Genomic DNA, 27,876 nt, shown 5'->3' with positions numbered 1-27,876 from the left:
TAGCAATAATGAATGCCTCGCCGTAGAGAACTCGAATGAAAACCACAAATGGGAAGCCATGATCACGTTGCTGGGTTTCCCTCCTGGTTCATTTGGCCATGCACATGACCTTCAAAGTCGTGACTCAGGCCTGGTGGTTCAGGTCACCCCTACCTGTGCTCTGTAAAGGAGAGAGAAGATGTGTGTGTAGTGGTTGTGGTGGTTTATAAATGCTTGGCCCGGGGAGTGACACTATTAGGAGGTGTGGCTTTGTTGGAGTAGGTGTGGTCTTGTTATGGAGGAAGTGTGTCACTGTGAGCATGGGCTTTAAGACCCTCATCCTAGCTGCCTGGATACAGGCTTCTCCTAGCTGCCTTCAGAACAAGAGGTGGAACTCTCAACTCCTTCTGCACCATGCCTGCCTGGATGCTGCCATGCTCTCGCCTTGATGATAACAGACTGAATTTCTGAACCTGTAAGGCAGCCCCAATTAACTGCTGTTCTTTATGAGAGTTCCTTGGCCATGGTGTCTGTTCACAGCAGTAGGACCCTAACTAAGACAGTGTGGTGTTGTGGAACCTCAACTGCTCAGTTGTGGGGTGTCCTTCTGTAACAAGTGCTTGGACTCTGTCTATATTGCCTCATTGCAAGCCTTGCAAAGGCAGAAACAGCACGACTGGGGTCCTCGGAATAAACACAATTCCACAGTGCTAGCTGTTTGTGCCCAGAGTTGCAATTATCTGATAAACTATGAAGTTGCACCAACACCCACTGCCTTAGAGCATTGGGACTTTAAGAGAGGAGTGAAGGGCCCACTACAAAAGGCCGAGTTGTTCTGCAAGAGCTCGTGTTTGGTATTGATCCACACACTTAATCCCAGCAGCTTTCTTCCAATAACTGAAAACCTCAACCGTGCTAAACAGTCATTCCAGACAATGCGGGAAAGGACTCTATGTAGAATGGTGTTTCTAGTATCCCAAGCTCCCAAGTGCGTCTGATTAGCTATATGATCTTATCAGTCACTATCAAACAAAGAAGCTAGAAGCAAAGGACCCTCCCTGTAGTCGACCTTGAATAAACAGAGCTAATGCTCAGAAGACTAGAGCCACGGTGGCTTAACATTTCAAGTAAACTTGGGGAAGGGGCTTAGCTGGAGACTTAATATGGCTAAGCAGGGAAATGTTTATGTTATGTATATTATACAGCTCACAAAAATATGTATGCTATTTCACATACAAAATTGTACATTAGACCACAATTAAAAAGCTAACACAGTAGTGAAGCAAAAGCAATCCAGCCCTGCTCTGAGATTCCTAAATCATTACAATGGCTGGGTTAGGCAGGCAGAAATGGCTGGGTTAGACAAGCAGAGTGTGCAAAAATCTAACTACCTGAGGGAGGCCTCATCTCTGCAGGCAAGATTTCATACTTGGGCAATAAAATGAATCTAGTTCTCTGTACTTTGAACACAAAGATTATGTTAATCACTGTATACACAGTTGTGGCCATGATAGAATGGCAATTGATTGATAGCCTTGTGTGCATTGGACAGCCCTGCATTGCCTTGGACTGACCAGTGAGCTTCCTGCCACAGTCAGAAGCCACCACCTAGTCCATAAAGCAAGCGTTCTGTTGAAATCTGGACTTTCCTCTAAATACCAGATCTCAGAGTCTGCGTTTCAGCAGGTGAACTCTTGGGAAATATGATCTGAAAACCCAAGTACGGAGGCTGTGAATTATGGAGGTCTGCTTCTTTGTTGTGAGTTCTTGTGTAGGTAATATTGAGCATTGAGTTTATGGTCTTTTGCATTCTACACAAGCATTATACTGGGCCCCCTTTAAACCACCCAGACTGGCCCTACACTAAATGCAGACAGGCCTTGAATTGAGAGCCTTGTCTCAGCCTCCCCAGTAACTCTTATTACAGGCCCCACCACTGCAGGCCTACTGCTATGAATTATTTAAAAAGTGAAAATTATACATCTTACACAGTCAAGATTTCTACAACAGGCATTAAGTTAAAATAACCAGGTTACCGAGTAATATAGATAGAGCAAAATTCTATTTTTATATTAAAAATATACAAACACAAGATTGTTAAATTTAAAACAAAAAAATTAATAGTGGGGCCACTTGGAGATGGGAAGGGATAAGCTTCAAAAAGACAGGCAGGCTTATTTTTTTTTATAAAGAAATGAAATTTAGGAAATAAAATGGTCTTTCATATAAAGCAGTTCCATACATCTAAATTTAGCCTGCCAAGGAGAATCCAGCCAACAACCCAGGACATTAATTATGTTTCAGTCATTTTACTAAAATAGGTATGGGCTTGATTCACTAAATTAAGGTATAATTTTATATACAAAAGCCTTTTCAAACCCCAACAATACAACCAAGTAACTTATGCCCTACGAGAATTAGAAATTTGGCTTTATGAAGTAGAAGTTATTTTCCTCAAATTTTCAACCTGAATGCTACATATATATAGATGTAGCTTTAATAAGCAAAATTAAAGATAAAAATAAAGAGCTGTCCAGAAGCTAACATGAGGGCATTATAAGGGTCCTCAATCGCTGGCCCCTGTCAGCAGAAGAAACACATCAACATGCTCTTCCGAAGTTTGTGAGCTGCAAACGGTAAGCACCCTGTGTTTAATACTGACAATTCATTACACTAATCCATTAGCAGGATGCACAGCACTTAAAATGAGACATTGTAGGGCTGGAAAGATGGCTCAGCAGGTAACTGCCCTGGCACCTCTTGCAGGGGACCTGGGTTTGGTTCCCAGCATCCACAGGTCCAAAATCACCTAGAACTCCAGTGCCAGGAACTCTAAAGACCTTCTCTGCTTCCTGTGGGCACCGGGCACAGATGAGCTGCATTTGCATATGTGTGGGCAAACACTCACACACGTAAGATACAAAACAGAAAGAGGTATTGCAACTAAGCCAAGAATGAGACTGGAGTAGAATGCAGTGTCGTCTCCCACTGTTCGCTCAAACCAAGCAATGGATTCATTCGTTAAAGCAAAATCAGAGGCCATCGAGATGACTCCTTGGGTGGAAATGCTAGCGATACAAACAGGGACCTGAGTTTGATGACCCAAGTAAAGAGAAGGTGTCTTCTGACCACCATATGTAAATCATGAACAAATACATAAAATAATGAACCCAAGAAATAAAAATTTAAAAAGAGAGAGGTCAAAAATATAGGGAGCCAAACTGTCTTTAGGTGGTTTCTCATGACCTTGATCAAAATGCCATCAACCCGTGTCCACCGGCTTTGCTTCTCCTGGGTAATTAATGGAATTTTCCAGTGCTTCCGTTTTTGTCCACTGAAAGAAGAATCGAGTTAGGAACGGTGTGGGAACAGCTACTGAAGGTCTTTACTCTCTGAAAGGCAAGGGACTCTCAAGGACATTCACAAGACCCAGTGTCCAGTTGATGGCTCATAATTTTTAAGACGTTTTTGTTTTCTGCTTATGTGCATCTGTGTGCCCCCGTGTGAGTACATGGGCACCATGCACCTGAAGGAGCCCATGGAGGCCATAAGGGTGTGCAGGTCTCCAGAATCAGAGCTACAGGCAGTTGTGAGCTGCTCAATGTGGGAACTAAGCACTAAACCCAGGTCTTCTGCAAGAGCAGCAAGTGCTCTTAACCTCTGAGCCATCTCTCCAGCCCCTGTCTTGTCTTACTTGATGAAAGGAAAGTTGTATTTGTTTATGTTAACTAGTAGAGTTTCATAGTCTCGCAATCATATCATTTAAACCCAGGAAGAGTATAAATTTTCTCTCTACACATAGATTCATTTATATGTGACATGAAAGCAGGAAAAGAGGAAGAGTAACCAGAAAGTATGGAGGAAGGACAGTGGATGGTGATTGGGGGGTGAAGATGAGCAGAGCCAAATAACATCTGTAAATCAAAATACCATAACGGAGCCCATCATTAGTTATGCAAGCTAAAGAAAATAATGGACAAAAGATTACCCAAAACAAGAAGAAAATCTGTGAACAAAGTATCATAAATTCATTCTTTCAATCAAAAATATTTATCCGAAGAATGTCTGCAGAAGTAGTGGTTGGCACTGTTGACTACTCCCCTGAAATCTCCTTCATGACTTGACAGACTGACTAGGCAAAGCCTTACAGTTTCTCACTGGAGAAGGAGCCCATCATTGTCCAAACTGGACTACAAAGAAGAGCCCTGGTAGCACAGGTGGACCATTCTGCTGACGTGGAAGTTGACGATGATGTTAGGTGACTCTGCCTAGGTTAGACCTGCCACATAGTTGCTATGCTCTGCCCCAAGTGATTCCTTCTCTCTAGACACAGGACTGTCTACTTGTTGTAAATAGAATAGAGAACAAATACAACCTCTGACCCTCAAGGAGTTCCTGGTCTTGCCCAGAATGTCACAGATCAGCCAATATGGTGTGATTCCTGCTGCAATGGGGGATTCACACAAGGTCCTGCGGAATCCGATCTAAATTGAGGAGGTCACTGAGTTGGCAAGCCCTCATTAAGGAATTCAACTGGGTTTCAGGAAGTTGAAGCACTTTTTACAGTAGCCAAGACAAGGAGCCAACCTAGACATGCATCAACAGATGGGCAGATATGAAATTTCTGTCTGTATGTACAATGGGATTTTATTCAGCCAAAGAGAAATAGAAAAAAATAGATGGGAAAAATATGAGGAAATTGGTGAATATGGAAATTACCGTAGTGAGGCAATCCTGACTTAGGATGGCAAATGTATGTAGCATGTTCCTTTGCAAATGCAAATCCTAGATTTTATTTTAATGTACTTATTTGAGAAAAGTCTGAAAGTGTAACTTTAGCTGTCCTAGAACTCAAAGTGTAGACCAGACTGGCCTCAGACTCACAGAGATTCACCTGCCTCTGCCTCCTAGGTGCTGGGATTAAAATACCGTATTTTTATGTATGTGCATTTCATGTAAATGTGAGTACAAGTAGTGAAACTAGAAAGGAGATTGTGAGAGGGGGGAGAAGAGGTTTGAAAGAAGAGGAAAGAAATAAAAGAACATGGGAGAATATATGTGACATGTCACAAGATGAATGAAAATGAAACTCACTTGGGGGCTCAAGAGAAGCCTCCATGGTTGAGAGTTGCTACAGTTCCTGGGAGAAGCCCTGAGTTTGGAAGGAGACATTTGTGATCGAGGGCGTCTGCAGGGGTCCTCCCTGGAGGCCAAGCTAAATGAGACAAGCTGAGCTGGTGGGTATGCAGGTGGCCCGGTTCTGAATTCTTTTTTTTTCTTTTCCAGAGCAGGGTTTCTCTGTAGCCCTGGCTGTCCTGGAACTCACTGTGTAGAGCAGGCTGTCCTGGAACTCAGAAATCCGCCTGCCTCTGCCTCCCAAGTGCTGGGATTAAAGGTGTGCTCCACCACCGCCCAGCCTCGGTTCTGAATCATTAAGGTTCATCTCAACTCAGAAGACAGTTGCTGAAATGTCCTGACCCAGGAAGGGTCAGCCCAGGGCTGGAATGTGGAAAATCATCTAGGGGACCATTCTGGGTGTGAGAGGAATTGGGAGGCTGCTTGGTAGCCCTGCCCAGAGAAGAAAAAGGGGTGGAAGTTCCACTGTAGGAAGAGATGGCTTGGGCAGGTGTGACCTAGAGTCATATCAGAACAAAGTTCCAAAGCTCCAGGGAATTCTGGGAGCCAAGGAATCTTTGTGATATGCACATAAGCTATGGGAGTTGAAAGCTGTCCTTGAAAGTAGTGTCTTTTCTTAGAGATTTTGATTTGTCCAGTGTGCCTGTCCCTTTTGTAATCAATGGCATTAATACCCTAAAAGGTTCTTTGAAATGTGAGGGCAGAGGGCGGGGCTGGGGGATTCTATGGGCAAGCTTTTCTCTTTTTGTGGTGGTCTGAATATGCTTGGTCTAGAGAATGGCACTGTTAGACGTGTGACCTTGTTGGAGGAAGTATGCCAGTGTGGGGATACTTTAAGACCCTCCTTCTAATGACATGGGAACCAGTCTGATAGTGGCCTTCAGATGAAGATGTAGAACTCTCAGCTCCTCCTGCACCATGGCTGCCTGGACACTGTCATGCTCCTGCCTTGATAATAATGGACTGAACCTCTGAACGTGTAAGCCAGCCCCTGGTTGAATGATGTCCTTATAAAAGGTGTCTTGATCATGGTGTCTGTTCACAGCAGTAATACCCTAAGACAACCATTCATAGTTTCTACTTAGAAAACTTCATAATATAGTTTCTCTATATTATGACACCAGTGTGATTCCTGTATGCAAACCCCAAAGAGTACATTCTAGACTCCCAGTCCATCAGATAGGCATTAGCCCAATTCTGCAGACTATCCTATCAGCTGTAAACAGCTGCACCATCTCAAACAGAACCAACTCATAAAAGGACCCTAGGCCAAGACAAAGACTAGCAAGGTCTCACTATCATGCAGGCATGGTTATAAGATCCTGGAATGTTTTGCACTGGCCACTCCTTCACTCTGAACCATCAAGCACTAACTTATGAGAATGATAAATAATGCACCAGCTGCTTATAACATCTATAGGTCCCAGCTGCTTATAACATCTATAGGTCCCAGCTGCTTATAACATCTATAGGTCCATCTCAGATCCCGATGTCTAGTTGACCAAATATCCTTTTTAGATCAACTTTTCTTTTTCCTTCTCCCTTCCCTAAATATAACCCAGTTGGAGGAAATGACAATTTCTAACACTGCAATTAAACTCAGCGCACCTTCCAGGAAGGAATTCCTGAAAATGCTCTGCAGCCGAGGACTGAGTAAGGAAAAAAATCAGCTGTTGTTAGAATTTGGTAAGACCTCAAAAATAGGCACACTGACTTCAAAGTCCCCAGTAGGTCTAGAGTTCATGTGGGCTGCAATTCGTCTAAGTGATTTACCTGGGACACAGTTAAACCAGTTGGGTCCTGTCACGTTTTCTCCTGGCAGGAAGACCTTCCCACATTTCCTGTTGTTCAGGTTGACAGTGATCTTGTACTTCAACCCCTGGGAATCACAGTTAAGCTTCACCTTTTGTTCTGCAAAAATAAAAGTGTGTGTGTCAAGAGAGCACACATTAACCAGGATCTGAGCTTCTGACCCTTGCTTCCAGCTTATAGAAAGATAGTTGGAAGTCTTTCCCCATAAAAATAAGAAATAACCAAGTCTAAACGAACGAGAACAAACATCGCTAGCCTGCCTCAGTCTCCTGTTCTTTACACTCACGGTTTGCTTATAACTTCAAGGGAGAGAAAGTAACACAAGCAGTCCCTAGTCCAGTTACCAGCACGGATTAAGCTGATACAGATGTCAACAGCTGCCAACTTGCAACCAGTCTTATCTTGTATCTCGATAACTTCTTTCTTGGCAAAGGCTTCATTTCCAAGATAATTAACTTCAACTTACTGCTGAGTTTGCATGCTTGCTCCAGATTAGAGAATAGCCTCTGTGTTCTCTCTCACTCTGGGACAGTTCTGCTCACCGGCTGGAGCAGCGAACCTGTGGGTGTCAAGTGTCAATCTGTGGAGTGACTTCATGATCTGTGGTTAAGGGAAAGCTTATTGATCAGCAGTTGCAAAGAGTGGAGCCAACTCTGGAACTTTCTGAGATCAGAAACTAAGCTTTAACATTTTAATTCAGAGAATTAAAAAAAAAAGTCTCTCTAGAGCTATTTTAGACTGTGACAAATTTACCAGGTTCTAGATGTCAGAGGAATCACTGAGGATTTAGTGGTTTTAAGTATGAAAGTAGGAGAGGAAAGAGGTGACTGAAAGAAAGGGGGGAGAGGCACAGAAAAGGGGAGCATATCTTCCTGAGGGCATTTCAATAATCCAATGTATAGCTAGCTTGACGAAAAGGGAGGTGAACTACCTAGTTTTCAAACTCTTTTCACCAAACAATTTCCCTTACCCCTGCTTATTCTCTGAGGTACACAATGCCACTCTCAATTTGTACAAGGAAATCAAGACACAGGCTGAGCTGAAACCACACAGCTCGTTTGTGTTTTGCTTAGCATTTGGAAGCACTCAGCCTTGGAAGAGCAGCAGAAAGGAGATGAGATTTATGCAGCGCAGCCAGGTTCCCTGGCTATGCATGGGTAGACACAGGTTACCGGCGATGAGCCAGCCAGCCATTGAGTGAGCAATGATAGCTCTGTCAAGAAAACAAGCAGAGGTCTTCCTTTCAACAGATGTTCAATGCATACGCCAGATAGCTGTTTTCCCAAAATTCATCCTGAAGTTTGCATGCTAACATAAGAGAAACAACCCTTTCTCAACCATCCCATCATCCCATTAAAGGTAGTTAAAAAAAATCTTTAAAAGTCAGAAAAGCTAAAGTTTTATCCGAGATTCAGATCTCCTTTGGACCAATAGGTTTTGTTGAAATATATATCTGTATATCTGTGAGGACTTACAGGAAATTGAAATAATGAATTTTGCAACTGCAAATGAAACTGCTGTATCTTCTGTGTGGCCACTGAGAACAGCCTGTAAAGAACTTCTGGTCTGGCCACAGTGACGCTTGCTAATTGCTTCTTTGATCTGCACGCAGAACCTTCTAAACGATGCAGAATAAGGTCTATTAAAAACCCGATGATGGATCAATGCTGCAAGCTTGCCCAACATCTATGAGTTTCCATTTCATTTGTGAGATCTTTTCCAAGAGCTTTTGGCTTCTAAAGGACCAGGTTGTACACGGAGCTTTAATAATACAAAAAGAACTTTATTTCCCTTGCGGGCTGAGTGGTCACCTTACCAAAGAAAGTACTAGATTTAAAAAATCTCTTGAGCCTCTTTAATGTGTTTCCTATGCTGTAAGAAACTGCTGTTCTCAGATTAAAAAAAGAAAAAAACTAAAACTAAAACCTTTCAATGGGATACTTGATTCTCAAGATGATGGTGGGAAATATTTTCAATTCTAGGTTGAGGGGTATATAATCCAGTCTTTGATTTGATAATAGATTGGTTAATACCAACAGCTTCCTGCTGCCAGACTTTCTTCTTTAGTTTGTATCTATCAGATATATTGTCTATTATTTCCTGTCTTTACATTTGGGGCACACTTTTGCTGTACCCTGCCTTTAACGTATATAGTATTCCTCTGGATGAAATGCTATTTAAATTTAATTTCTCAAGCACTCTGGAAACCACTTAGTGTGTAGCTATATCTATAAATTACTCTTGGATGTGTTATATGTCTATAATTTCAGCCATTCTTTGGCCATTTCCCCCAACACCCTCCCCACCCCCATCCCCGGGTATCTATTTTTCACCAGGCTCTGCTGCAAGATTTGGAGATTCAGGAAAAAAACAACACGGATCAAAATCACCTTTTCAAGAATTCTTGCTATGAAGGCAGAAGATGCAAGTGCCACTGGCTAGGGACAGTACACAGCAGCGTTAGACTGTAGTGTTCTATTGAAAGGAGCTGTGCCTGTGAGAGAGAAGGCACTTGGAAAGGGGTTGCGATTTCCAATATGGTGCCTTGAGAAGATGTCTTAGAGGAATACACCCCTGAGAAAGGACCTGAAGTGATGAGAAAGCAAATCACAAACTTTCAGGGAAACTGAGTCCCAGTGTTGAAGCCACTGTGCTCTGAGAGCGCACCCAAGGCAGAGAGCATGATGGACAGGAGCAAGAGAGCAGAGGCCGGCATTGGGATCAGCCTATTTATTTGGGGTGAGAAGTGGGTGCGATCGAGCAAAGGAGCAAAGTGATACCTAAGATAGCTGTGTGACAGCGTGCATGCGCACAGGCATGCAGGTGCCTTGTCTGCGCATGCGTTTCCATGTGGAGGCCAGAGGATAACTTCCAGTGTTGGTTCTCCTTCAATGGCCTGCAGCTCGCTAGGAGGCTAGGTTGGCTGAGTAAGAGAGCCCCAAGAATCCACTTGTCTTTGCTGCCCCAGTGGTGGGATTGCAAGCGTGCGCCACCATGTCCAGCTCTTTCACGTGAGGTCTAGGGATCAAACTCAGGTCTTTGTGGTTTCAGGCAAGCACTTTGCCAACTGAGTCATCTCCCACATCTCTCCTCTTGATGCATTCTTTAGGCTGAAGAACGATAGCAGTCCCAGGAAATGAGAAATGGCCAGCACAGGGGAAGAACTGAGGCATAGCACAAAACTTGAGGAGAGGACAGCGCTGAGACAAGTCTTGGTGAAAGTGGTAAGAAAGAGTTGAATGCTGGACCCATTTGAAAGGGAGCCAACAGAATTTGCTACAGATAAGGAGTGGATGTGGTCAGCGATGACAGCGGAATTTTGAACTCCAAGTACAGGAAACCATTCTCTGAATGGGGTGGTCAGTAACAAAGGAGGATGCAGACCAAGAAGATGGAGTGGAGAGATTGGGGTGAGAAAAAGCCTGATACAAAAAAGCAAAAGAGTCTGTGGCAAAGGTGGGGTGAGGTTTGTGATGGCCAGATTTCTAAGGAGACATAAGCCACAATAAGCCAATATCCTGATGGGGGTAGGAGTCAGAAATTGCTCTGCTGTGAAACCATCCTCAGAGAAAGGAGGAAGCTAGAAAGAACCATGATATGTTGTCTTAGCATCAGAACTATTGGTAGAAACTCACAACCTCAATAAATACATTAGTTTAAGAGTGGATATTGAGGATATCACTAAATAGATACACACATAAAGAATAGAGATTCTGTGTGCTATTATGTGTGAATACTTATCATTTATTTCCTGTTTTGTCCTCTGAGAAGACCTGGAGTTTACAACTAATAAATTGGTTAGTGGGAATCGTCAGGACCAAACATCATTTCTGAATGGTATTCTCTAGCAGAAAAAGGGGGGGGGGGGGGCGTGCATTGCTTTTTGGAAGAGAGAGACCTCATTCCAGGACTGAAAAGATGAAAACCCAAGATGGTATATCTTGTGGTGCTGTCAGTAAATGGATGTTTAGAGACAGCTGTCCTGGCTTAAAAGGACACCCAGTATCAGTTAATTGGGGCATCCAAACATGTAATCCAAACATGCAACCCATTGAATGGGACAGGAATTCACAAACCTATGTTAAAATAAATAAAACATTAAACACAAACATGAGAAGCATTGTACCTTGGTAAAAACTGTTGATGACAGGCATGGAGCCCAGCAGAACTCAGAGACAAACGTGCTGAGTGCTCAGGAGGTAGATTAAACTACATACTACACAGTGCTAGATTATAAAGGAAGAAATAATGGTGTAAAATAGACAATTCCGGTATTCACCACTCTAGGTGATCATGTTACCACAACCAACAGTGAGGGGGGTAAAACACCATGTGCTTTTAAAGGGCTACACTCAAAAGCACAAGGTTGTTTGTCTCTTTGGTATTTTATTCAAGAGTTCACTGGGTGAACCATGAAGAAACACCAATGGATCTAAGCTGAAAAACAGCCCCTGGGCATCAAAATCAGGAAAGATGAAGAAAGACAGGACAAAACCTACACATTAAGCAAGAGTAAAGAAGCACACCAACTAAATAAAATGTGCTCTTTTTCTATTTGATGCTGGACCAGAACGGGGGCAAAAGGGTATCGTGAGAGAAAGATGACAAAATCTGAATGGACCGTCCAGATGGATGGCTGATGACATCATCCCAGGCTTACTTGGTTCTTATGTCAGTGTGTGTGCTGTTTGGGGGGGAGTGTATACATTGAATAATTTGAAGTTTGCACTTGTTCTTTAATGGGTTAGAAAAAGAATAGTGACCATGAGCACCTAATATCTAAAGATCATCTGTAGATCATCTATAGACCATCTATACATGGTCTATATAGATCATCTGTTTAAGGATATATCAAATGTAAAATAATAACAATTGAGAAAACCAGGAAACAAGCATACAGGATCCCCAATTTCCACATTTGAAATGATTTTTACAATAAAGCATCAAAATGGGACTTGATTCATTTTCTGTGTAAGTCTTCTCTCTTTACGGAAAAGGGAAACATTATGGAGCAAGCTAGGGTTTCCTTCAAAGTTATGAATGGACAGGACAGGACAGTACAAAAAGAGCAAAAAGGAATTCTCTGGTGTGTTTTCTCATTGCTTATTTTAAGAGAGGTGTCTCTACATAGCCCAGACTGGCTTCAAAACTCAGCGTCCTCCTGATTTAGCCCCACAATGTGCCTGGGCCTGGTTTTAAATGAAAGGAAACTCAGTGTGTATCGGGAGTGTGATGTCCCAATGATAATGTGTACCAAGGCACCGGTTTCACCAAAACAAATGCTAACAAGGGTATTTTTTTTTCTGAGAAGGTGGGGCTGAATATTGTGCTGATATTTTGAGGTCAGAGGCAACGTGGAGGGTGGAGGATGGTAAAGGATGTTGACAATCATGTGATCAGGGGTGGATGCAGCCTTAACCAAACAAGTCACCCAAGGCATCGCAACGAAGCAACGTGGAAGGCTCTCGCATCAAGTGACATGTGTGCATATGGATAGCCACCATGCATAGAAGCAGAGCCATCCGGTATAAAAGCTATTGACACACACAATACTTTCAACTAGGAGCCGTTCTGGGAAGTGAAATTCTCAACCATAAAGAAAACATAGGCACCAGGGGCTCTACATAAAAAAAAAAAAAAATAGTCTGTTGGCAACAAACAGCACAAGTTATAGGTGGCCTTTGAGCCCTTTAAGCACTTCATAGTAAAGTCACTCCTCGTCGGAAGTTCACTCTGTGTAGAGCATCTCAGGGAACTATCTTAATACCAACTACATCCCAACAACAGCTCTATCCTGGAGGCACCTGCATCTTCTTTTGATGAAGAAGAAGAAGAAGAAGAAGAAGAAGAAGAAGAAGAAGAAGAAGAAGAAGAAGAAGAAGAAGAAGAAGAAGAAGCAGCTTAATGATGTGACCTGTGTGCACACCTACAGGTGATTTACAGGAGTCTATACAGCTTTAATATTCTGACTGCTGGTTCCTGAAGTACTATTCCCAGTCTCAGCTTTGACAATTGATGCCTCTAAGTTCCGGCAGTTCCTGTTGCACCAGCTGGGACCACTCAGCATTCAGCATTCTAGTACCTGATAATTTCTCCCACCATCAGCAGACACTTTGATTTTCTCTTCTGATTCATTTCTATCCTACATCAGTCCCCCTCCCATTAATCCTTCTATGGTTACAGAAAAGGAAAAAAAAATAGTTCCCCTGAGCAAGAACTACCAATCACATCCATGATAATTCCAAAGCATCCGGCAGAAATGCCCACTGTCAAGTCCTAGCACCCGTCCAGGGTGTCCGCATACCAATGCACAATGGTGTAACCACCTGAACCCTGCTTCATCTTCTGCTGTATCAGATGTTGCCCTGTTGATTAAGTAAACCTGGACTCCAGTTTGCAAGCCACACCTTCATTCTGTTGGTTGTCTTACTCAATTCAGGTCAAAGTGCAAGTCTCTAAAGGAACAGTAGACCCAGGTTGCTGAAAGATCTCCATGTGAATGCTTTACTGCCTGGGTAGCAAGGGAGTGTTCTTGATCCCCAGGGAGGACTCGCTGGACCTGTTGAAACAAACTCTACTGTAAATTTAGGGAATCATTGTTACAGAGTAGCATTGTTTCAAAGTAGCATTAGCCAATATTTGACAGGAAGTCAACATGAGGGGTACCAATTCCCCATAATGCAGCCCCCCCTCTAAGCTCCTAATGTCTGAGTTCATTAATCACCATTTCTATCACTTCCGGGCACAGAGTATTTCATGTGTGCACATTCTAGTTACACTCAACAATGTTACACCTGCACTCTCAGGCATAGACATTTCCCTAATGGACCATTAACTGTGCTATTTGGGCAGTTAGTTTTGAAATGTTTCTAAAGTGATAGGCACTTGGCAATGTAGCACATTCTCATAGAGACACCCAAGAGTCAGACATTTCTGGTTGATTGGATAGCTCTTTAGACTTGTGCCTGATATATATCTTTTATCCCTGGGAAGGCTGTACCAAATCAGCTTTCCAAAAAGCTCTATGCTCTATCTACTCCAGGAACAGCTAAGAGGCAGAGTGCAGAGTGCAAGAGGGATGTACCTGAATGTACCTGAATGGCCTAGGCAGATTGCGCAGGTGCACAGGGTGGGGGTGGGGGGTTAGGTGTCCAGGGTAGATGTAGAGCCAAAACCCAGCAGATAATATACCTACCCACTGTTAACCCACAAAGGCCTAAGGAGTCATATAAAATACAGGCCGTGTAAACACATCGGCATGGGGCATGGGTTTGCAGGCTGGGACCCTGTAAGCCAAAGGCAGGATCTTAAAAGCAAGAAGTTGACATAATCTGTCTTCAAGCCACATATGAGGGTAGGTGCTGGGACCCCCGAGGAGGAAGAACAACAGCAGCACTATTCTGTTTGGGAGTGAAACATACACAGGGCATCCCCAAACCAATTTCAGGCCTCATCCCTTGACTCCTTGCTACAATGGTTTTAAGTCTTTCCAGAAATTGCAAAACTGCAGTGGCACAGTCAGAGAACACTTTACTTGTTCAAACGCTTGAATACAGGAAGGGGTATCACTCACAAACCCTTGCCTTCCTATTGTCTTTACAAACATAGAATTGTGTGTGCACTTGTGTGTCTGAGTATGTGTAGGAAGGATCCCTCCTTGCAAAGACTGCTGGCTAGCAAGCCCCAAGAAAGCCTGGCATTAAGACTTTGCGAGCGCTCCCTGTTCCAAGGCCGAAGTAGGGCGGAGCCGAGCATGGGGTCCGCCCAGGAGCAGGGCGCAGCCAACTAGCGCCCCCGGGGGCGGGTCAGTTGAAGCTGAGCAGCACCGGTAGTCGCAGGCGCCCCGACGCGCGCTGCAGGTGGCAAGTTGGAGGCGCTGCCGCCACCGCTGCAAGAGAAGCCCGGGTCTGGCAACCTCTTGCAGCCACCGTGAGCCCTTTCCCGCCGCTGAGTCCGAGCTCAAACCCGGAAAAAGCCGAAGGGAACAGCCGCTGTGCAGGGACTAGGAGCAGCGCTCCGGCTGCGTGCCCTTGCGCTACTTTGTTTTCTCCGAGGAAGATTGTGCCTGGGGGCTGGGAACAGGTTCGAAAAGGAATCTAGAGCAAGGCTTCTGCTATCCAGGTGAGCACCTTTCCACCCGAGTGTCCCCTCCTTCCTTGCAGCAGGGGCCAGTGCAGTGCGCCGGTTTACCCCGTGGGCAGTGGCCGGGGCGCCTGCCCTTGGCTGAGGTCGATCCCTAAGAAGCCGGAAAGGGGCTATGATGGCCGGGCTGAAGGCTACCTGCTAGCGCCCTTCTGGAATGCGTAGGTTCTACGAAGCGAACGCTCGGGGTCGAGAGATCGGCAGAAAGGTGTTCTGGGGATAGCCTGCGGGCTTGCACTCTAGCTGGACTCGGCCCCCAGTTCGCCGCGTTGAAGCCGCAGCGACAGTGGGGCGCGGCTCCCCAGAGATCGCTTTCCCCCGCGACCTAGTGCGCTGGACCCGGGGAGCTCGCGAATCTCTGTCCCTAGGAGCCAGAGGCTCTAGAGGACGTCATCCCTCTCTGCTCAGGCAACTCCTCCTCCTCCCTCTCGCCTCCACCCCTCGGCATTGGCTGCCTAGCCAGCGGATTCGGAGGATTCGGAGATTCCGTGCCAGTGCCAACGCGCGCAGTGGTGGCTGCTGTCACTCTGCTCTCTGCCTTTGCAGGAGTTGGGGCGCTTGGGGATCGGACTCCCTGGCCCCCGCCTCCAGATTGTGAGCCTGGCTAGTTCTCTGCGAAGACTCGCTTTCCAGTACCCTCCGTGTTCCCTCCTCCTTGATACCCAAACCTTTTGCTCAAAGAGGGAATTTTGGAGCTTAGATCTTGCCTATCTTGGGTGGAATTGGGAAACCCCATAAGAAGGTGCTAGCCTTGGAGCTGACAGCCAGAACCTTCGTTTCCACCTCAGCACTTCAGTTCAGCATGAGTGGTCAGTGGCTTGACCTCCGAGTTCCAGGCTCCCTGAACGGCAGAGATAAGAGGCAGAATGAGAGGGTATGCTTGCTTTCGTGTGTGTGTGTGTGTGTGTGTGTGTGTGTGTGTGTGTGTGTGTGTTTCTCTCGCACCCAAGTGTGTGTCCGCCGCCCTTTGCAGCCAACTGCAATGAGATACTCCAGTCAGTTGACGGGTATCTCAGCAATGTGGGGCTTCATGCTCCTCTCGCTCTTGAAGCGGTCCCCTCCATCTAAGCTTGTCCAGGGATGAAAATGTTATGGTTGGAGACTGCGCGATGAGGGGTGCAGGCGTTCGCGAGGCGAATTGGGCTGTTTTTCAAAATGCAGGAGAGCTCCCCTGGCCAGGCATTTCATCTTCAGGGGATCGGGCTGTCAGGACCTCAGCTGAGGGTAGAAGGGGGTTGACTGGGCTCCCAGGAGGGCGTCGCGTCACCAGGAAGGCAGAGTTCAAGGGTCAGAACTCCCTAGGGCGCACCCTGCTCCAAAGCAGGAAAGCCAGGGGCGCTTGGGCCGAGCACCTAGCGCGCTCAGCGGCAGGAGGTGCCCGGGCAGAGCTGCACTGGGTTGACTGGGGGACTCCTGGAGCCAGGATCTGTGAGCAGAAACACCAGTCTGGAGGGCCGAGTCTGGTTCTAGGGTACCCGAGAATCAGGCAAAGTTGAGAACCAGGTTTGTACCTCTTGGTGGCTGCCCCTGCGGCTTTAAGAGCTGCAGCCGCGCGGTGCATTTGACTGGAGCCGCCTCTGGTGGTTTTTGCTTTTCCTTCTGCAGAAGGGAAGATGACAGGGTTTTCACTGGCCTGTGGATCCCGTGGTGAACTCTCCCTGGGAGCAAAGGGCAACCCCCAAAAGGCACTCAAGGGCATGGGCATCTACGATCTCACGTGTAGCTGAATCGAGACAGGGCAGGTCAAGGGTTGCCAGGGGAAATAAGGTCAACCCAACCCAGAGGAGAGGTCGAATCCAGCCTTGGGCTCTCTCTTAAGCGGACTTGGTGTTTAATGTACACCCTGCCTCACCCTCACAGACACTGGGCTAGTCGTTCACACACGTAATTCTCTCTGAAGTGCATTGGATTACGACTGGGCCGCAAGAGGACTGAAATCCACAAAACGAATGAAAGTAGAAAGGACTGTAAATCCCTGATCTGATTGCGATTTAAATCTAAATTCCATTTGAATACAAACAGACTCTATAATCTAGTAGCACAGGTCCATGTGGGGGCCCCCTACCCTGCATTTCTTATGACAGTAGAGAATAGGTTAAAATTTGCACAGGCCAGGTTGGAAAACTACTGTCTAGGAGAACGGGGAAGGTTGGGAGCCGGGTGAATAAGATTTGAAATAGGAGAGATTTCAGCTCAGACTGGGATTTAGGTCTCTCTCTTACCTTGCTGTTCATAAGCATTTCTGAGTTGCCTCCTGCGCAGTTCAGACCTAAGCCGCACAGAGCCGTTAGACCAGGCTACCTGTCCTTTTGCTGGGGACTTGGGGATGGGCATTCTTTGTGCTGAGAAGCAGAAAAACTATACTTATACCTTGACATATCCGACTAGAAGACGGTGCTCTTCCTTTCACTGAGACACAAACTGTCAAAGGTGGGGCTCTTCCACATACAATCAGGTGTCTACCCAACACATGAGAACTGATACAATGAAAACCACTGTCCTGGAAAGGTGTGTAGTAATTTCTAGGATCAACTCCAGATTTGATTACTATTGAAATCATTTTAAACTCTTGATAACAGTTTTTTTTTTTTTTTGAGGACTTCCAGGCACTATCCAGTTACAGATATTTAAAAATCTGGCATTGGTGAAGTTGATTCAAACGAGAAGGCACATAGGCAATGACATCATATGGGGTGGGGAGGGACCCCAGATGATGTAGCTGCTTAATCTCTGGGAAAATCCAGTGCCATCTGTGTTGGTTTGAAGGAGAATAGCCTCCACAGGCTCATATGTTTGAATGCTTGGTCCCAATTGGTAGAAGTGTTTGGGAAAGATTAAGAGGTGTGGCCTGTTGGAGGAGGTTGGTCACTGGGGTTGGGGCTTTGAGGTTTCAGAAGACTGGGACATTCCCAGTGGGACCCTCTGCGCCCCAGTCTACTTGTAGATTAAGATGTGAGCTCTCAGCTGCTCCTCCTGCCATCATGGACTCTGACCCTTGGAAACAGTTATCCTAACTAAACAGTTTTCTTCTATAAATGGTCCTTGTTACAGTGCTAAGCCACAGATTAGAAAAGTAACTAACGCAAAAATCCCCACTCCCCTGTTTCTCCAAGATAAAACCTATAGGTTCTTCATATTAGCCCAGCCCCAAACAGTTCACTCTCTTTACAATATGCTACACGATAGCACACATTTTTTTTCTGAAAATGCAAAAAGACACTTTTTTTTAAAAAAGACACTTTTTAAAAAGATCAACAATAAAAGCAGGGTGTGATTTGTGTGGGATTTTTTTTAAAGTGAGGGCAGGCTGGCTGTGAATGGTTCATTAAAAAAAAAAAAATCCAGAGAGTGAGATGAGTCACAGTCCAGTCCAGACAGCCGCTTCCTCATCTACGAGGAGAATAATAATCCCCTACAACTCTGTAAGAATTAATTTGCAGCTCTGGAGCTCTCTGAGACACTTAGGAGAGAAGTGTGAGATGGAGCAAATGAGAATAAAGGGTTTTCTGATTCAGAGTTGGCTTATCAAGGCCAGAGCCACCACTGGAAAGACGGGACTTCTGCAAATACGCCAGGACCTCACCCAGATGTGGAAGTAAAAGAATTGATCTTACAGAAGTAGAAAGTAGCAGAGTGGTCAGGAAGGAGAGGAAGGAGGGTTGGTCAACAGGTGCAAAAATGCAGTTCTCCCAGGGACTCACCTTCTAGAGTTCTATGACCCAGTAGGATGACCACAGTTAAAAGCAAGCTGTTGTGTGTTTCAAAATAGGAAGAGACAACTGTGAATGCTCCCAACACAAAGACACGATGAGTCTTTGAGCTGATGAATAGGTCGATTACTCTGCCTTATCTAATTGCTTATTGTAAGCATGCATTGACATATCATACTCTGCACCGTAGATATGTCCAGTCATGAGCTGCCACTTTAAATATAGACAAGTAAATGGATGAAAATAGGACTTCATTGAAAAGATCCTAGCTAATGAGACGACAGATTTTGAAAGGCACTGAACCTAATCTTCACAATTGAGATGGAAAAACCTACATAGTGAAGAGGCGGAGTTTATGGCCTGTCATCTCACCAGGTCACCCTAGTGACCAAGGAAAAGAAAAGCATTTGTTTTGGCTTAAGGCTGGTTGTATAAAAATCTCTGAACATTTTATTCAGAGAATTTTAGTGATTTGATGGTGCTACATAAAAGGAAAGATAGATGCATGTCCAGAATGTGTCCTGAAAAGCTAAATATGTCACAGCCTGCAGCTAATGCAAGGGACAGTGTCCTGTGCAAAGAAGTGGAGACATAGAGTTGAAAAAAGCCTGTCTTAGGATACCTTGTCATGAGGGAGGGAGGGAGGGAGGGAGGGAGGGAGGGAGGGAGGGAGGGAGGGAGGGAGGGAACAGATTACTCAGTGAAATTCAATGGTGATCCAGTTAGATGGCACTAAGCATACCTGAGAACCACTCTGGGCATTTTAGGCAAGTAAGATTCAGGCAAAGGGGTGATTACCAGTCCTTCACACTGAGAGTTCTGGAAACAGAGAGATAAATAGATGATCGATAGATAGATAGATAGATAGATAGATAGATAGACAGAGAGGCAGAGAATTTATTTCCTGTATGTCTGAGATATGGTAGATATGTCAATAAGTCTAATTCTATTTAAAAAATAAAATAAAAAAAGAGTGATCTGGAATTTGGACTCCTTGTTCCTGCCATGGGTTCATTCTATGTATCTAAGACCTCAGAGTCCCCATCTGTAATGAGCGTACAAAGAGGCTTTGGGAGAACTCAGTAACACACACACACACACACACACACACACACACACACACAGCACCACATCTGGCTTTGCCCTTGGCCTTCAGGGTAGCTCCCCAGAAATAGGTTCTCTGACTTTCAGATTAGGAAGAGGTTCTTGGCTGGGTGAATGACTGCCAGCTCTGGATTGTAACGATTTGACTTCTGTTATAAATGTAGCCTCACTTGCTCCTCTGGGTTCCAAGTGCACGTTCCATCTGGGTGTCCCACCGTCACCTCAATCTAAGCAAAGTCTAGACATCTCATTCTCTCTACAACCACCTCAAAACCTCCAAGTCCCTAGTCACCGGAGATAGAGGACTGGTCTTCATCTTTCACGGCTTCCTTTCTGTGCTCTGCTCCCCGATAAGAACACACGACCGAATGCCAGTGCTGGGTGGCAAGGGCAGCTACTCCCCGTTCTCCCAGTTCCAAGGCCATTGGTCTCTGTCTACTCCATTGCTCCTGCTTAGACCGCAACGATATCAGTCTAGATCACATCAGCTCTCGGGCAGTGTGGTTCTGACCATACTGCTCCCTGCTTCCAAACTCCTCCTACTTCTTAGCCTTGTCCCCAGCATCCTGTACCTAATGCAATCCCTATGCGTGCTGTGTTTCTTTCCTGTTTCATTTTCATGACTGTGTCTCCTTCATTCCATCTTGTCCATTTTGAGCACCTATCAGTTTTCTAGATCAAATCCAAGCACTGCCACCCATGTGAAGTTTCCCATCTACAAGAAAGTACAAGCTTCACTTCTCCCATCTTTCCTTGGCTCAGCCCTTAACAGTGCTTTTGTTCCTTGCTGTACTTTATCGATAGAGAGCTGAAGTTCTATGTCACCAGTCAGTGCCTAATCATAAGTGTCCCTCATAAGTTCCCCCTTGATTAAATGATTGTCCAGAGATCCTTTAGAAGAGGTGGTAACAAAAGAGGGAAGGGAAGTGCCCTACTTAAGTTGAGTCAGAAGGAGGAAGAAGGATCCATCCCCCATGAGCAAATCCTGATAGACAGGAGCCATTATATAGAAACTTCAAAAACTATCCTCTACCTCGTTTATCTAATTACATGGATAATTTAAGCTTTCAGGAGTAGGAAGAATCTCTTCATTGTACAGATGAGAGGATAGCCATGTGAGCACCATAGCGCTTTTAAAAGCAGAATAGATGCTGTGGTTATAAAAGGAGAAATAGGAGCATAAGAATATGTTCTATGGGGGTGTGGTGAGGTATGGGGGAAGACAATGCCTTGGCGGGCCCAGGCCAAGGCATCCCTTCCCCCTGAGGGACCAGGCACACAATGGTATAGTATAAAATAGAGTTTATTCAGGGAATGGGGAGGAGAGTTAAGAGGGTAGCAGAGGCAGAGAAAGGCAGAGACAGGGAGAGAGGAGAGAAGTAGAGGCCAGCCATGACCACATGGAGAGAGGGGGGAAGGGGATGGGGAGAGGGGCGAAGCAAGAGGCAAGAGAAAAGAGGCAAGAGTGAGAGAGAGGAGGGGGCAAGCAGCCTCTTTTATAGTGGGCCAGGCCTACCTGGCTATTGCCAGGTAACTGTAGGGATGAGCATACCTGGCTCTTGCCAGGTAACTGTGGGAGTAGAGTTCAGACAGAATACCAACAATAGATATGGGCAGCCAAGATGATAGTGATTGGGCTGAAAGAAAAATGAGAAATACTAGGCACAGTGCCACGAACCATGGGATGCACCCAGAAGTCCAGGCGAAGACTCTTAGTGTGGGGACCTATAGGACCTATGGTTTGTCTCATATTCACTCTTCAGAAGCTTTTCATCGGATCCCGGTGATTTACAAAGTAGCATCATGCACGTGTTTGCTGGCGTGTACGGATGTTGAAATGCTTCAGGTCTAGATGAAACTCTTTATTCCAAGATTTAGACATGAAGGATTTCTCGTAATTGTATATGCCCCCCTCCTTTTTTTTTTAAGAGTGAAAAGATGAAGTCATTTCTCATGTGCATTTTAAATGTCAGAAGTCAAGTGGGGAAAATTATTATAGAAAGACTGCTGGTTTCAATATCTCAGCAACAAAACGGCTTGCACACACTGTCTTAAATATACATACCTTCAACCTTGAGCATAGAGCTCTACCATCATCAAATCCTTGTTAAGAGTGATGGTGGTTTCAATGAGAATGGCCTCCGTAGGCTCATATATTTGAATGTGCAGTCACCAAGGAGAGGAATTGTTTGAAAGATCTAGAAGGATTAGGAGGCGTTGCCTTGTTGGAAGAAGTGTGTCACTGGTGGAGGGCTTTGAGGTTTCAAAAGCTCATGCTAGGTGCACCCGGTCTCTCTCTCTCTACTCACCCTGGTCTCTCCCTCTCCTCTCTCTACTCACCCCACTCCCCTCTCTTCTCCACTCTATTTTTCTCTCTCTACTCCTCTTCTCCCCTCCCTTGTGGATCAGGATGTAGCTTTCAGTGACAGAACAGTGACTAAGACAACAGTCAATCATGACGGGAACTGACATAGCCCAGTATTGAGGCTTTAAATACTGTGGAATTAGTGACCTGGAATCAGTGCAACTGTGTGGCTATGAGTGTGTAAAGCCACCATACCAGCGTATTGGTACTGCTCGTATGGTATTTGTATGGTGTACATAACTGCAGCGAAATGGAAATGATGCTGTCTGCTCACTGTGTGCAGGTATTTGGCTACCCGTGTGTGGCTCACACGAAGAAGTCCTCTGGAAGGTTACTGAGCCTCTCCTGGACTCAACTTCCTCACTGGTAAATGGCAATAACTGAATTTCCCACATCCCATAGAGGACACAAAAACCAAATGACATCTGATTTGTGGATGCGCTTTATCGGTGATAAAGCGAAGCGTTTGCAGCAGTTTGATTGCTGGTTTCATGCAAGTTCAGCGGTTTAGCATACAGCTCTCCCCACAACCCTTCATAAAACTACAACGGGAAACATTTATAAGATTGGATCTGAGCTCAAGTGCAGCCTGAACCCTGAGACACAGCACCACCTTTAAATTAAAAACAAACGCAAAAAACAACAAGAAGAAAACCTGTTCATTTCTCTACGAACTGACACCAAATTCTGTTAGGCAGGGCTGGGATTGTTTTTAATAGGCTGCAGGTCTGATGTAAAGGCTCCCACAGAATAAAATACATTTTTATTCCACCTAAGTTGTTTCTTTGGATGCCAGGTGTTCCTTTTCAGTTTGCACTGTGAATAAGGTCATATATACAGGTGAGCATGTGTAAGCATCAGAGGTCTGCAATGAGGTTATATTCTGACCCTTGTAAGTTTAAAATATTCTAAGCTGACAGTGATTTTGGTGCATCGAGCCTGAGGCACCAGAGCTCCACAACCCAGAACATGTCACATCTGCCCAGAGCAATGGCTCCTGATACTGCCCTTCCCCCCTCCCCCGCCCCCAGCATCTTAGAAGAAGATCATCTGTATCATCAGGAGCCCTGAAAAAAAGGGATCAAGATTCAGATTCTAGTTCCCACTGCCTCTGTATCCTTTGGCCTCAGTACCCAATTGAACAATCACAAGTTAGGTTTACCTGTATCTGGCCTACAGATGGTGGTGCAATATGAAAATGAGCAATGTGGACCTATTAGCACTGCCACACACATGGGGTGCACACTAACTGCCACCGTACCCAAATGGAGGTGCTCACCATCTGTCTGGGGCACAGTTCCCAAGGCCTCTGTGCTCCGTGGTCTTCTGTAAAGCTGTTTTGGTAATACCTACCTGCAGAGTGGCTGTGGGAAGTACCAGTGCCCATAAATGACTTAAGCGCACGCAAAGTATTCATGCAAGCGCAGCTCCTTTAGCCATGTGAGATATGCCACTGATATTTAATTCAGGACTCATTTTAACAAATTAACTTTCACTTTCAATATTTACATTTTACCCCTTTGACAGTGTCTCTGTCTGCTTACTTTTAATCAGATCTAGGAATAAACCGTAGCCCTGGGTAGATATACCGGATAATCCTCACACAAAATGTTTCCGCGCCTCAAAAGCACTCGACTCCTCTCTCTGTTTTGTTGATTCACTCATCCTGTATTTCTGGATCATTCGATTTGGAAGGGGGTGATAAATCTCAAGGATGAGCTCTGTACTGCAGTGAATTTATTCTCTCTGATCTAGATTATTTGTCAAATAATTAGATAAAATTTCCGTACTTCCATTTTTATTTGAGTGGTTGGAGCTAGTCCTGTTTTTTGAAATACACACACATATACATATATATACAAACACACAGATATATGCATATACATACATACATATATATATATATATATGTACATATATACATACACATATATACATATATATGTGTATGTATATATGGTACTGATGTAACCAGGTTACAAGAGTTTAAGGTGTAACACACCCGTGTTTATGGGACTGGTTTCTTCTGCAATGATGTAATTCTAACCATAGTCAAATCCTCTCAACATGGTTTAGGAATTTCTTCCTTGATTGTGATACAGAGACGTCCCTGTGTTCAATGCATCTTAGGTTCTGTTTCTGACTTCTATGTCGTCTGGATATGGTGGAGGGCTCAGGGCCACTGTTTTCTGTGACACCGAGAGGTTCGGGGATCCTTAAACATGCCTAAACTATTCAACATGTGAGGTCAAGACATTTGGAATTCACCAAGCAGACTGGGTGTCTTAGTCAGGGTTTCTATTCCTGCACAAACATCATGACCAAGAAGCAAGTTGGGGAGGAAAGGGTTTATTCGGCTTACACTTCCATGCTGCTGTTCATCACCAAAGGAAGTCAGGACTGGAACTCAGGCAGGTCAGGGAGCAGGAGCTGATGCAGAGGCCATGGAGGGATGTTCTTTACTGGCTTGCCTCCCCTGGCTTGCTCAGCCTACTCTCTTATAGAACCCAAGACTACCAGCCCAGGGATGGTCCCACCCACAAGGGGCCTTTCCCCCTTGATCACTAATTGAGAAAATGCCTTACAGCTGGATCTCATGGAGGCATTTCCTCAACTGAAGCTCCTTTCTCTGTGATAACTCCAGCTGTGTCAAGTTGACACAAAAATAGCCAGTACACTGGGGAACCACAGATGATTCCATGAAGAGCGGCTGGGGAAGTTGGCCTTGTAGGGGAAGCATTGGATGACCCCAGAGAAGCAGAGTTCAAAAAGGGCCAACCCAGAAGCCTCTGCATCACACTGTGCCCCACAGCGACCTAGAGCCATTCTGTGTCCTCATTCTTTTGGCTTCATTTCTTACACTTTGCTTTTTCTATGAAGGTTGAATCTTGGAATATTAAGCCTGAAAATAAATTTTAACATGTATGTATGTATGTATGCATGTATGTATGTATGTATGCATGTATGTATGTATGTATTATGTATGTGTGTGTATGTGTGTATTTTGTATGTGTTATGGGAGAGGGGTATCCATGTGCCTTGGTACCCCTGTGGCTGTCAGAGAACAACTTGCAAGGGTCCAATCTCTCCTTTCACGATGTGGATCCTGAGGCTTGGATTCAAGTCCTCCACCTTGGTGACAAGTCCCTCTACCTGCTGAGCCCTCTTGCAGGCCCCAGATGTTATTTTTATATGGTCAGATGAGTGGGATGGTTTCCTTTCAGAAAATGTGTGAGGCTTGGGGAATATTATCATGTCACAGCATCTTCCAGATTGTATTTATAAAGGATGAATAATTTGTGCTATTTTTAGCTGCTTGCTTCCTATAAAAAAAAAAAAGGATCAGAGATTGAAACGAATTAGGTAATGGTACAGTGAGTGATGTCACCAAGTGTGCAGGGTGACACAGTTGCCACAGCTCCTCTCAGAGGGAAAAAGTGTCCTGATGGTTCTCTTTAATCTCTTCTATTTCAGAATGGGAGCACTCTCTCCTCCCTGCAGGTACACACACACACACACACACACACACACACAGACACACACACACAGTGTTTAAGTGCAGCTTTGGTCTCTGTGGCATACAGTTAGCAGATGACTAGGAAAGATAAGCCCAACGTTGCTTTCCAGATTGCAGTCTCATCATTGCCTAATTCCCCTGATGATAGTTTGTGCTTCTTTATGGTGGGATCATGGCTGCTTAAGCTTTCCAATCTGTAGTCCTCGAGTGCTGCCTCGATTGGAAGACTGCTGTCCCCTCACCCTGACAGGAGCTTGAGCTGGACTGTTTTGTACACAGTCCTGTCATGATGAAACACATTTGGACATAAGGGAAGGACAGCAACACTTTGCACAAGTAATTTTATTTTTTTGCTATGTAAATTCTACTTAATTCTTTTAACAGCAATGATATACAACTATCATTAGGGTTTGAGTTCTCTGGGTAGTTGTCGCACAGACCTAGCCGGGTGGCTGCTAATACGTTATTACTCTGAGTCAACTCAACTAGCATTGCTTGCTATGTTATCTGAAGGTCTTCTGTAAATACTTCTCCTGTTACCTCTTCCTTGGTTTGAAGGAATTCAGAGAGACTCGGGATAATATTTTTCTTTCAAAGCACAGCAGAAGGAATTCTCTAGAATAAATGGAAAGAGACAGATAAATAGCCAAAGACAGCACATCCTGGAAACTCTGTGAGCTGGCCTCCCTTTGGCATAAGAGGAGTGGTGGTTACACCTGACAGTTCTCCTAGAGGAAGATAAAAGGCCTCTTGGTCCTGCTGGGGGGTAGCAAGTGTCACATCCCTACTGGGATCCCCTTATGTAATGCTTCCAGGGACAGTTGGGTTGAAGGACCAGGTCTCTGTATACAACGCTTACCTTGATGCCTGGAATACAGCTGATCTGAGGGAAAGTCTCTGACCTATAAAATTATTACTTTTGCTGAAAGTAATAATTTTATCAAGACTAAGGAGCAGATTTGACAGTGGAAGGAAATATATAAAACAGAAGAGGACAGTCCTCGCCAGCCATTAGACTTTGCTAGGTGACGTCTGGGAGCGGGGTTGTAGCAGGCATTCAGGAGACCATATCCTGTGCTCTTGGGAAGCTAATGAGTCAATTAAGCATTCCCTTCCCTAAAGATTAACCAAGCTCCAACCCCTTCCTCCAAAACATTTCTTAATAACCACAAGCCAGATCTTGTGAGGCTAATTGCTTGCTTTGTTTAACACAGAATACAACAACTTGGTTTTTCATGCTGCTTTAGAATTGAAACTGAAGCTCATAAACAGTTTTGTATTATTCAAGACAATCTAGTGGCTGCATTGACCAGCTTTGTTTTAGACATTTCTGCCCTGATCATCTCTCCATGCCCACCTTTTCTAGGCCTTCACTAGGATTACACCCTTAACACTAACCAGGGAATCTATGAAGATGAGCATCAACACCAAAGAGGGAATCTTTGAATCTGAGCATTCTATCAGTACTAAACATACGACTTTCCGTAGTTATTTATGCAAGAAACACAGATATTGTCTTGCCACTTAGATGGTCTCATCGTAGGAGCGAGCTGAGTTTGTGCACGTGAGGTTGCTTTGTGGCGATTTATGGCGTAGTGCTTGACTGTGTTGATTTGTCTCTGTTCACAAAGATATGCATTTGGTTTTTGGCATTGACCTAGTAAAGTATCCGTTTGCAAGTGATATAAGCAAGCCAGCATCAGCGACTGGGGGAGACAAGGTCAGTGACTTCGAAATGTTTAGAAGGCTTTTATTTTCCCACACACCGCATTCATGTTGGGGAGAAAGTTGGTTCCAGTGGCCGTGTGCCCCTTTGACCCAGGCTGGAAACGTTGCTGACATAGCCATTCCCATGTCTAGCCCATTGTCTCTGTTAAACCTTGAAGTAACATCTTCTTTTTGAACATTCCTCAAAGCAGAAGAAAAAGCATGGCCAAACAGTCCTTAGCTTAATGGATGTTGCACATTTTTCTTCTGAGAGCATGAAAATGTGGCCTGTTTTTGGCCTCTGGCTTCTTTAGCCTTTTGGATGAAAAGGCTAGGGTGATAGGAGATGGAGAGATACTGTCTGAGCATCCATCCCCGTGTACAGAGGGATGACTCACTTTTCC

General features: G+C 44.8%; 1 long non-coding RNA gene across 1 annotated transcript in view; it reads right to left on the bottom strand.

Annotated features, from left to right (window-relative positions):
- The window catches only part of LOC147000376 (uncharacterized), an 85,517-nt gene extending 72,227 nt beyond the window's left edge, over window positions 1–13,290 (bottom strand). Inside the window, exons 1-2 of the long non-coding RNA XR_015045885.1 lie at window positions 13,232–13,290; window positions 6,889–7,026 (exon numbers count right to left, since the gene is read on the bottom strand). This is a non-coding gene — a long non-coding RNA (uncharacterized LOC147000376). The remainder of the gene's footprint in view (window positions 1–6,888; window positions 7,027–13,231) is intronic.
- Between the last annotated feature and the right edge of the window lie 14,586 nt (window positions 13,291–27,876).

The sequence above is a fragment of the Mus caroli genome, unplaced genomic scaffold, assembly GCF_978045245.1.
Source record: "Mus caroli unplaced genomic scaffold, Mus_caroli_1 scaffold_18, whole genome shotgun sequence".
Lineage (NCBI taxonomy): Eukaryota > Metazoa > Chordata > Mammalia > Rodentia > Muridae > Mus > Mus caroli.
The sequence above is the reverse complement of the archived record's forward strand: the minus strand, read 5'-3'. Positions and strand labels throughout refer to the sequence as shown.